The sequence below is a fragment of the Cyprinus carpio genome, chromosome B4 (assembly GCF_018340385.1).
Source record: "Cyprinus carpio isolate SPL01 chromosome B4, ASM1834038v1, whole genome shotgun sequence".
Taxonomy (NCBI): domain Eukaryota; kingdom Metazoa; phylum Chordata; class Actinopteri; order Cypriniformes; family Cyprinidae; genus Cyprinus; species Cyprinus carpio.
Window position 1 is genome coordinate 21768438 of NC_056600.1, and position 11927 is coordinate 21780364.

At 36.4% G+C, this 11927-nt stretch overlaps 1 long non-coding RNA gene across 1 annotated transcript; it reads left to right on the forward strand.

Moving 5' to 3' along the window:
* The first annotated feature begins 2336 nt into the window (after positions 1-2336).
* On the forward strand, positions 2337-11391 carry LOC122137054. The gene is made up of 3 exons (XR_006154556.1): positions 2337-3356; positions 3859-4061; positions 11240-11391. It is a non-coding gene; the product is annotated as an uncharacterized LOC122137054 (long non-coding RNA).
* The last annotated feature ends 536 nt before the right edge of the window (positions 11392-11927 follow it).

The window sequence follows — 11927 nt, forward strand, 5'->3', positions numbered from 1 at the left end:
ACACACACACACACACACACACACACACACACACACAGAGAGAGAGAGACCTTGTGTGAATTAGGCTACCTCTTTGCGTCTCTAAACAGCGCTGTCTCCTCTCTAGTGAGAAATGTCATGTGTGGCCTTTAAGTTGCTACACTATATAGGCTAACTGATAAAATCGCTAGGGCAGCGGTGACAACGCGCTGACAACACCTTTTTGTACAAACTGCGTGACTGTTATTACAGTTAACTATGCGAACTGATATGGAACTGTAATGCGGTCAAGAGAGCTGGCCGGAACTACGTTCGCCGTGCGTTTCTCAGAAAATAATTGCACAGCTCAGAACGTTCGTCAGCCAATCAACACATTCAAGTATTCCATTGGAATCTCTATGTGTATTTTGTGGAATAAAGTACCCTTACACACAAAGCATACTAGGTTCTTCAGCCATTCAACCGTCCATTTGTTTACTGTCTTGAATTAAAAATAATAATTATGATAATGAACTATTTGGTGAGTCTGAATGATGTTTTTTTTAAGTATTTATATTTTGTTCCAGATATCTAAAATAATAGTATTCAAAACTAACACTCGCCAAGCACCAAATGTGGGGTTGAAATGGCTTTGGCAAGAAGATAAAATGAGAAGGAAGTAGTATTTCTAATTAAGAAAATAGCATGCAGTACAGCTAAAGATGGTAATACCTGTTTCTGCAAACATATTTTACTTGTAGCCTAGATGATGTTTGGATATTACAACAAAACTGTATACTTACAAATAGCATGTTTATACAGACCCGTAATGACCCATTCTATCACCTAAAAACACTGGAGCCTCAATTGCTTGTCACTGCATTTATGTAGATTTCCTTTAGTTTGGAATCTGATTTAAGATAGGAAGACAAATGTGGTCAATTGGAACATGCCTATTGTGTGCTACATGGATGATGTTTTTGTGTAGGCCAAACCTATGAATCCTTCAAAAAGAGAGACAGCAACAATCACCAGTAAGTAAAAGCTAAAGTTGGGCTACATACAAACGACACCACTATTAAAGGTTCTGACAACTCTTTCTATCTTTAAAAACATGTTCATTGATCCACTATTTCTTATATTGTGGATGAGTCTGACACCCCAAATTTTTTTTGGTATTGTGTCCAATGCTGTATTATTTTGAGAAAATTTGGTTTGTTTGCATGCATTTCTTTTAGAATTTTTTTTTTTTAATGTTTAATAATGATGTTTTACTTGGCTTCTGTAGTTTAATTTTTTTAAAAATTCAATACCCAGTGTTTTGCCCTTTCTGGCATGATGACAGTTAAGCTCTGCAATCCTTTTTAGCCACTTGTTAGCAACCGCCTTTTTCAAGATACAGATTAAAAGAATCATGAGTGGGGTATTAATGGTGTATTTTTTGTAATATAATATGTGAAAATATCTTGAACTTGCGTTAACGACAAACCTTATTTCAGGCATTTAACCAAATGTCCATTCAATAAAATCCACTGACCTCAGGACGATGGAACCAGAAGTCTAATTTTAAAGGTCTTAGGTTTTAGGTTTGTGTGTGTGTGTGTGTGTGTGTGTGTTTTGAATGGTTGTTTATGAGTCCCTTGTTTGTCCTTAACAGTTAAACTGCCTGTTGTTCTTTAGAAAAATCCTTCAAGTCAGGTTCTTTGGTTTTCCAGCATGTTTTGCATATTTGAACCCTTTCCAGTAATGACTGAATGATTAATGGATCCATCTTTTCACACTGGGGACAACTGAGGGACTCATTACAACAAAAAGTTCAAACACTCACTGATGCTCCAGAAGGAAACATTTGGTGGTTGAGTTAGTTTTTTTTTTTCCTACTATGGAAGTCAGTGGCACCCACCAACTGTTTGATTACCAGTAATCTTCAAAATATCTTCTTTTATGTTCAACATAAGAAAACAACTGGAAAGCAATTGGAACGACATAAGGGTGAGTAGCCTAAATGATGACAGAATTTTCATTTTTGGGTGAACTATCCCTTTAAGAGTTTTTCTTGTTTTGCCTAAATATATTAGTAGTAGTAGTAGTAGTAGTAGTAGTAGTAGTACTGCGCTTAAGAAGCTATTGAAGATAGGCCTACTTGTTTCCAAGAAAACAAATTCAGTTAAATTTACCCTGATCTTCAAATTCAAAAGGTTTTTAGCTCTTAATGCTTTGTGTTTTCTTCTGGAGCATCAGTGACTGTTTGAACCTTTTGTAATAGTTGTGTATGAGTTCCCCTCCCCCAGTTGTCCTCAGTGTGAAAACATGGATCTCATAATGAAGATGCTGGAAAACCAAAGAATTTGTGGATGGATATCAAAGGGACTAATATACAACTATCAAAAAAAAAAGAAAAAAAAAAGAAGGATCATCCAGTTAACACAGTATGAAGAATAAAGCGTATGTACGTTTTTGAACGGGGTCCTTTTTGTCTATAAATTCAACTATTATTTTCTCTTGTGGACTATATGTAGGCCTAAACATATGTTTTGTTAAATAACGTATTCACGTCAGTACTAAATAATAAAAAAATCCATTTTGTATCATCCCTCTTATTTTGTTAAAATAGTTAATACTTTGCAGATACTGCAAAGTGTATGTAAAATTTTTACCACAGCTGTATATACTCATAGGCCTATTCAACGAAAGATGGCAGTACACTAGCGCAGTACACAACTGAAAGAAATGAGGGAAGCTTAAAGAAACATGAATGATGTTCACAGCGAACATAAAATCTTTTTCCTCCAGGGGGTGCATGATGGCCTATAAAGGCAGGCTGTCCACTGCACATTATTAAAATCTCAACATGGTTTTTTAAAATCTCAACAAAAGATGTGTGCACACTAAAACTAATAATCTTTCGAATAAGATTCATGCCCAAACTGCCACCTGACAATCACATCATGTATACTTGCTCCATTTATCTGTATGATATGTTTTTAAAGAAATTCGAATTCAATAATCACAAATCACTGTGATTGGTCCACCTTGAGGTGTGCTAAGAAAAGTAACGTATATAACGTGCCTTATATATCACCGCTGCTTTAGCAGTGCTCTTGACAATAATTTCTGCCCGAGTAATTACACAGATTACCTATTAAAAACAAATACAAAGTAAAGATAAAAAATGGAGAATTATTATTTTCAATTATCGTTGCTGACCTTGCTGACCAACAACACACAAAACTCAAACCGATGAGCCCCGCCCCCTAAAATTCCACCTTTTGCTGTTTGCCGTTCTAAGCTCACTTGTTAGACGCATGCGCAGTGTATAACGGAACGAGTCAACGGACGAAGTTGGAAACAAGACTGTTTGTCAATCCAAATAATATATTCAAACAAAGAAGCAATGGGTGTGTATAGTCATCTACCTTATAGTCATTTATATTATTTGTCGTTAGAAATGTAATGCTCACACCTACAGTATTTCACATGACTGTGCTGTTGATGTAGAGTATCATAGCCCTCATGTACACAACTAGAACCTCATGCTGGATGAGGCTGATGGATTATTTACTGGCATGTAACGTTATATTAGTTTTTTATTTGCCCTTTTGTTGCATTGTTTTGCATATAAATTAATATACGTGTATGTGTGTATATGCAAAACACAGCATAAACACACGTAATATTAATTAATACGCCAAATATTTCATGTAATTTTTTATTGTTGATTTCAGTATTAACATTTTTCAAAATACTGAAACTTTTATTTACAGGTTTAAATTATTTGAACGCGAAATGTGAATGTTATTCAGAATATGGATTCAGATATCTGAATGGCACTTTATGTGAATGAATGCAAATATATAGATATACATATACAGAAATGTTAATATGTCTCTGTCTTTGTAGAGTCTGTCCCTCCTCTCTCTTCACTCCGCCTGCTGGTTTCTCCTCTACGCCTCACATCTGCCTTCATGTGGCAAGTTGTCAAGGATCAGAATGTGGAGCAATTTGGAAAACTGGAAGAATTTGTTTCTGTGATGACAAACCTTGTGCCAGAGCTCTTAAGTAGGAGGCAGAGGGCCACTTTGATAGTAGGGCTGCGGGCAAAGGTAGGATGTGTTTATATACTGTATTTGTTACTGTTTTCATGGAGGTTGTTTTTTTTTCTTCTTTTTTTCCCCCATTTTGATTTCATTCATTATAAAGCACAAATAAATACAACAAGAGTTGACCACTGTGCTGTACAGAAGAAAAAGGTAAAATAGAAAAATAAAATAATACAATAAATATAAATAAAAAAAGACCAAGAATTAGCCTATAATTAATTAAATGCAAGGGTAAAAAGATGAGACTGCAACTTAGATTTAAAATCATATACATTAGATGCAGATCTCATAGATCAGGGAAGACTGTTCCATAGCCTAGGACCGGCCACTGCAAACACACGGTCACCTTTCAACTTCAATCTTGATCTTGGATATGACAGAGTAATACTGTCTGAGGATTGCAAACACCTAGCTGACTTATTCACATTTACAAAATCTGGGCCCATATTCACAAAACATTTTATTTTACCATTAAGAGTTCTCCTAAATAGCAGTAAATGTTTTTAGCTAAGAGTTTTCTCTTAAAACCTATTCACAAAGATGCTGTGACAAACTTTTAACTAAGGAATATAGAGAAGTCTTAAGCTAAGAGTAAGGGCGGAGTTGACCTCGTTGCTATGGATGATGTCAGCATGCTTACTAACTATGCACACAGTGACTGGCTAATAGAGGAGGGGTCTCTGTCAGAGATTTATTCATAGAAATATTGTAGAGCACAATGTTGCCATATATAAAGTTTTAAAATAAAAATGTTGCCACATTCAAATAAAGATTTCAAAATGCAGGTTATGTGTCACTAATTAAACAAGTATATGTTCAGCTAATTGTCAGCCTCTTATATGTATGCTTCTCATAAACAATTAGTGAATGTGCATATTAACAGCCTTTTAATTAACGGAGTAGAATAATCATGGCTAATAATACATGCAAATGTAAAAAAAAAAAAAAAAAAACTGGACACAAGAACAGCTGTTACTTCTTGCCCAACTGGTTAATGAAAACGAGGATATAATCAAAGGAAAATTTAGAGTTGGGATAACTTCCAAAACCTGGGAGCCTTGAGAAATAAGAAGGTGGCATACCATTTAAGGACTTAAAAACAAACAATAAAATTCAACTGGCAACCAATTCAGAGACATTAAAATCAGAGTAATGTGTTCTCGCTTACGAATCTAGCTGCAGCATTTTGAACCATTGTGAACCATAGTCCAAACGTGATAAAACAAAAGCATGTTTGACTCTTTCAAAAATATTTAACTTTTGACAGAAGTTTAAGATGGTTTAAGAAGTTTAAAAGTGCAGTGTGTAAATTCTAGCGGCATCTAGTGGTGAGGTTGCGAATTGCAACCAACGGCTCAGTCCCCTGCTCACCCCTCCCTTTAGAGAAGCTACAGTGGCCGAATAGGGGGCAAGGAAGTCGACCGGAAGTTGAAGTCGGCCGCGTGCCGCCATCTTGTAGCAGAAACTTCACTTGCGTTAGCATCCCATTGACTCCCATTCATTTTTGGCGTCAATTTGACAGTGAATAACTTTATATCTGAGTCGTTTAAAGACTCCATTTGTCCATTATTTATTTCTAAAGATACACGACAATGTATAAAGGGCTCAATACCTTCTATGTTACATTATGGCCCCGTAGAAACAGTTTTTTTGTAAAAATAGGCTAACGATTGCGTCATAACCACTCGACTCTCTGTCGCACAGTAGAGAAATTACCGTACAGACAGGAGGAGAAGCTCGCAGGCAATCGGGGAGACGACAAGAGATATGGCGTACTGGCGTTACATTTTAAAATACTATACAAAATAATTAATCAGAATACTTACTCCTGCTCACTCAGGCCAAATAACTCCCCGCTCAAGCTCGCCGTCTCTGCAAGATTAACGATGGCAGTTTGCACGCACAGCTACTAGAAGATTTACATCTGTCAGACAGGTTGCTGACGTCATCAAGCTTAGTTTGAGTCTGCGCGTCAGAAACGGAAGTTCTAAAAAACGCTAAAAACGGGCTTCATTTGTCTCAATTGAGTTCCAATGGGTCGCTGTGTCCATTTCTTTTACTGTCTACCCCTCCCTTTAGAGAAGCTACAGTGGCCGAAAGACAACAGAGAGCAATGAGATTTCTTTACAAAGGTAAATAAAGGAATTATATTTACTTAATTATTCAGTAAATCAATATTATTGCAAATGTTATTGTACTTGTTATTCATGGTGTCAGTGTTTTATTCGCAAGACCAACAAAGTGACGAAACGCGCTCTGTAGAGCAGTTTGTCCATTTAGGGCTACTGTAGAAACATGGACCCGCGGTGTATGTAGATAAAAATTGCTCAATCTAAGGCAGGGGTCGGCAACCTACGTCAAGCGTGCGTGCCAACAGTGGCACGCAGAGGGGTAATAGCTGAGATGGTAGCAATAGGGAAAACTGCATACTGATGTACATTTTGAGGTAATAACTTCTCATAGTCACACAGCCTGTTAGGAACTATAAATAATATTAAAGTGAAAATGACTGAGATAACCAATCAAATTAAAGTAGGCGGGTTTACTGTTCACAGAAGCAGAGTGCGAAGCATCAGTTTAACATTAAAGAGAGCGAGGTAAGATAAAGCTTCAAATCTTTTAATATAAGTCTTTTAACGATAAGTTTTACGATAGAAATGTTAAATGACCAACAGCTATATCCAGTGATGCAAACTACTCGATTTTTTTTTCTTAAATATGGCCACTTTTAGAGAGAGAGAGAGATGTGTAAATTGTCTGTATCTGTGTCTTTCTCTACAAACAATGAAGCTGAGTTTAGTTACTTAATAAAACAGTGATTTTAACCCCCTCGTTGCTGAGAAATAAAATGTTGCTATTCAGTATTGATTAATAAAAGTCGCCTGGAAGCACTGACAAGTTTATGAGCTTCTAAAGGTTTCTTTTCGCACAGCGCGATCTCAGATTTCTGTGTGAGAGTGGTGTGTTAAAGCAGCGCAGAACGGTGATTAAACTGAATAGTTTTAATTTATTGGCCTTGTCACACACACACACACACATACAGTGGTGTTGAGTACGATCACACTGTATATCTGTTATTCAAGAAACTTTTGAAAAGTAAACAATCACTGTTGGCACAGTGGTTAACCAGAAAATTTTAAAATGGCACGTCATGCCGAAAAGGTTGCCGACCCCTGATCTAAGGTAATAAAAACAACGGTTCTTTAAGTAAGGTCTTTATACACCTCTGAAAACATAGTTATGTATATTATATTGCATTTCTGTAAATAGATTGTTGTAAATATTACACATTGCACCTTTAAGTAAAAAGCATGACTTGACTAATAAGTTGATGTTGGTCAAACTTAAGGTAGGGCTCAAAAGGAACTCCCAAATTTTTCTCAGTTGTTTTGATTAGGGCTGGATGATTATGGCCTAAAATCAAAACCTCGATTAATTGAACATTTTACCTCGATTACGATTAATGAACGATTATTTTGTTTCTGTTTTGCTTTTTTCCCCCCTCATAGTTCACTGACAAGGTTTGTACTGTATGATTAACAATTAAAGGTGGGATATTTTTTCCTATTGAAAGAGAGATCTGACATCATAGCTCACTATCAGCAGTTATTTTATCTATGTTTGTAACATTTCTTACAGGTTATTGCTCGTGGTAAGAGATAAATAAAGATCAGATAAAGATAAATTAGCACAGTACCAGTACTGCGTGTGATTGCGTGTGTGAATTAGTCATACCGTCTCTATATTAATTGTGAAGCTGTGGGTTGATAATTAGTCTAGTTCCTTCAAAAGTAGAAAAATTTGCTATAATAAGTTTTGAGATTCTAAGCTACTTAGTGATAAATCACAGGACAGCGCTAACAACTATTTTCTGCATTCCTCTGTGCGCGCGATCTTCACAGCTACTGTTTATATGAGTGGTCGTGCCACAACGCTGCTGCGCGAACATGGTAGCTCGATATAATAATACACATCCGATCATCTAATCGCTTGAATGTCCAAACCATAAAACAAATACCACTGACAAAGTTTAGTGAAGACACAAGGCTCACTGCTCGTGCACCATCACTATGTGTTGAACCGGCGTTCACCTCCGTGTTTTGCTTTTTTTCCGGTTAGAGGTTCTGAATTTCGGTTTCGATTACTTTTCGATTAATCGTCCAGCCCTAGTTTTGATATAAGAGTTTAGATGACCACAATTAAAATTTGCTTTTCCTTTACTCACAGAGGGCCCAAAGACAATTGCTTCCATCTTAACCTCATTAAAATGCAATAAAAAAAAAATACATCAGCTAAACATGCAAGCAATGTTTCTAAACCTTTCTGTTCTACTGACACAGTTACAGTGGTAAAATCCATCCACTCCTATTTTATAATTTTTGTTTTTTTGAAATGAGACAGCTATGATGATGTATGCAGCCAACAAATTCCACCTCTGCAGTTGTGCAGCCACAGATAATTTAAATATCATATTTTCAAAATAACTTGCGGAAGCAGTATTTAACACTTGCTTTATTGTTGAATGATACTGCTAAAGTTGAAAAATGTTAAAGAGTGAAATGTCGGTTAAATTTTTCAGTCAGTTTTTAAGTAGCTGCATGCTTAAAAAAAATCCTGTTTTCATAAAGTGTGGTTTCCTTAAAGGCACAATATGTAAGATTTTTTTAATCAAAATATCCAAAAACCACAAGAACAGTGTTATATATTTTGCTGATTTGTGTACTTACATTATCCCAAATGTTTCAAAGAATGTTTAAATCCAGAGAAATAATCAGTTTTAACTAGTGACACGGACGGTGTCCATAGTGTCATTGTGTTGCCTGCCAATGACGTCATAGCCCCTCAATTTCCGGTTTTGTTTTGTAGAAAACATGGAAACACCAAAGACGCTTTAATACGTTGTGTGTTTTAATAGACCGGTGACGACCGCACAGAGTAGCAAATGTAAATGTATCTAGTATGATGAAACAGTGCTGCCCCTCCATCCCCACCCCCACATATGCACGACCAGAAGGAGCGGAAGTGGTCAACTTTGGCATTATGAAAGCTCCAGTGCTTTCAAACCGTGTGCCACGCTCGTTCAGCGGGCCTTGTTTTGCTTCTACGTATTTCAGCCTCACCCTGCTTCATTCTACCATATTAATAAATCATTAGCTCATATAGTCCCATTGGATTGCATCAGCCGTGGGGATGAAGACGACAACTCCCATGATTCTACACTCAGTCACAGCATCATCAAACTATGCCTTTGTTTCTTTGTTTTGTTTTGAATTCGCGCCCTCTAGCGGCGCAAAATTACATATTGTGCCCGAGCGGCAACCTCCCGCTCTCTCTCGTGAAGCCAACAAGGAAGTGACTAAACCTGCAATTCATCGACGGACCGCTTGAGGCTGGCTGTAAAAGGGAGTCAGTCCCATAGACTCCACATGATAAAATGCCCAACTTTACAGAAAAAAACATGTTTACAGCCTGGTTAAAAAAAAATGATTTTGGTCTATATAGCTAATTTTGCCTTTCATGACAACTGTGAGGGGGGTGAATTTTTTATAACTCATCTGTTTAAATTATATTAAGCCTTAAAGTTCTGCATAATTAAGGGTGTGGCCACTTGAGTGACAGGTGGATTGCCGCTGCTGACAATGCCGTCGAGCTAAGTGGGCTTGGCTTCAGCAACCATCTCCCGCCTTTTTGCCCATTTTCAATTATCTGGGAGAGTCGCGCGGTGACGCGCTGCAAAGATGGCGACTATGAAGGTAAATCAGTAGCTAAACTCGAGAAGTTGAAAATCTGAATGTGAGAACTTGTCATTTTAACATTTGTATTTGTAAGTTGAAATTTACACTTACAGCTCTGATGTGAAAAACTGAATCTTTCAATTTGCACACACAGACAATGATCAAAACACCCGTGTTTTGAATCAGAAGTTGTAGATTTATAGTTACAAATGTGTAAAATGACATTCACACAAAGAAAATGACATACACAAATGTTTACGACATATTTACTTTTGCACTTTACTTCAGTTTCGCTGCACAATGTCAAGTCGGCACTTACAACCTCTCAGACCCAGCAGTACAAGTTCAAATCCTAGCGCTCTGACTTTTGCTACTCCTTTTGTGGTATTCCTGTTGCAAAACTCACTTGTGGACTTGTATATGCAGATGTGAGAGAGCAGAGCTGGCTTTGGTTTGGGGTTTTTTGGTGATGATGGAAGTTTTTTTTGTTGGTGGATGACTGATGAATGAACAACGCCAGCCACCGCGACTTGCCAAGAACGAAATTTGTGTTTTATGCATATGTATCAGTTATTTGTAAAACACTGCAAACTATTTTCACCAAATATTCTTAGCTTTTACAGGATTTTAAGACACTAGATTCATCTTGGCATTCAGGTATTATCTGGTAGACAAATAATGCAACATCTTTCATATGTATATCCTATTGCATGTTGCAGAGTAAATGTCTTCGCACCAAATCCCCGCCCCCGGCTCTGCTCTCTCACATCTGCATATACAAGTGCACAAGTGAGTTTTGAAACAGGAATACCGCAAAAGAAGTAGCAAAAGTGAGAGCGCTAGGATTTGAACTTGTACTGCCAGAACTGAGAGGTTGTAAGTGCCGACTTGACGTTGTGCAGAGAAACTGAAGTAAAGTGCAAAAGTAAATATGTCTTAAACATCTGTGTATGTCATTTTCTTTGTGTGAATGTCATTTTACACATTTGTAACTATTAACCTACAACTTCCAATTCAAAACACGGGTGTTTTGATCATTGTCTATGTGTGCAAATTGAAAGATTCAGCTTTTCACATCAGAGCTGTGAGTGTAAATTTCAACTTACAAATACCAATGTTAAAACTTCTCACATTCCCATTTTCAACCTATCGAGTTTAGCTACTGATTTACCTCCATAGCGACGGCCCACTCTGCACACTTTGAGCTTCAAAAACTCTCCTCAGGAGTCAATGGTTGATGTCACGGACACTACGTCCATTTTTTTTTACAGTCTACGATTGTGCCTTTAATAATTCATTGTTGTGTGTAAATAATGTTGTCCTAGACCAGAGTTCATATATCGTAAAGAACACTTGCAGATATAGTTATCTTTAAAACTTAGATGTTGTCCATCATGAATTAATCGTTTTATGTTTTGTTTATTTTCACTATAATTTATCTTTTAGATGATTCTTGAGATGTGTCGAGGTGAGCTCCCAGCAGACCTTTGTACGGTCAAATCACACATTCACCAAATTCAGACTGCTGATTTATTAAAGGTATGTCAAGTCTGGATGTTTTTTAATCTATTGCACATCTATTTGTTTTTTATATATATTAAATATTTTATTGTTTTTGCCATGAAAATAGCCTAAGACGCTGAGATGGCATTAAATAAAAATATACTACTACTACTACAACAAATAAAATATAATTTTAATAAAACTCAGATGAAACACTCAAAATGTTTATTTGCACTGTGCACCTGCATTTATTTTTATTGTTGCAAGATGATTCTGATTAATATCAGAATTGTCTGACTATATATTTTTTATTATGATTAAATAGTAATTTTTTGTTAAGTGGCACCAAGATAAAACTGATTTTCTGATTAAATGATGTTAAATGATAAATAAAGGTGTCTGTGGACCCTTAAAAAGTCCTACATTTAAAAATAGGGTGTTAAATAAAATTGGCATTAAATTGTCTTAAATCCATGTGTTAGAGATCTTAAAAATGCAACCGAACTGACTCAGCAGTAAAGATTTAGATTTTATTTTCACTTGCTTTTTGTGTGTTTAGCACATCATATGGTGTTTGCTGTGCAACTCTGCAATTTCCATGCCAGTTTCAAATCGATCTATGATGGCACTT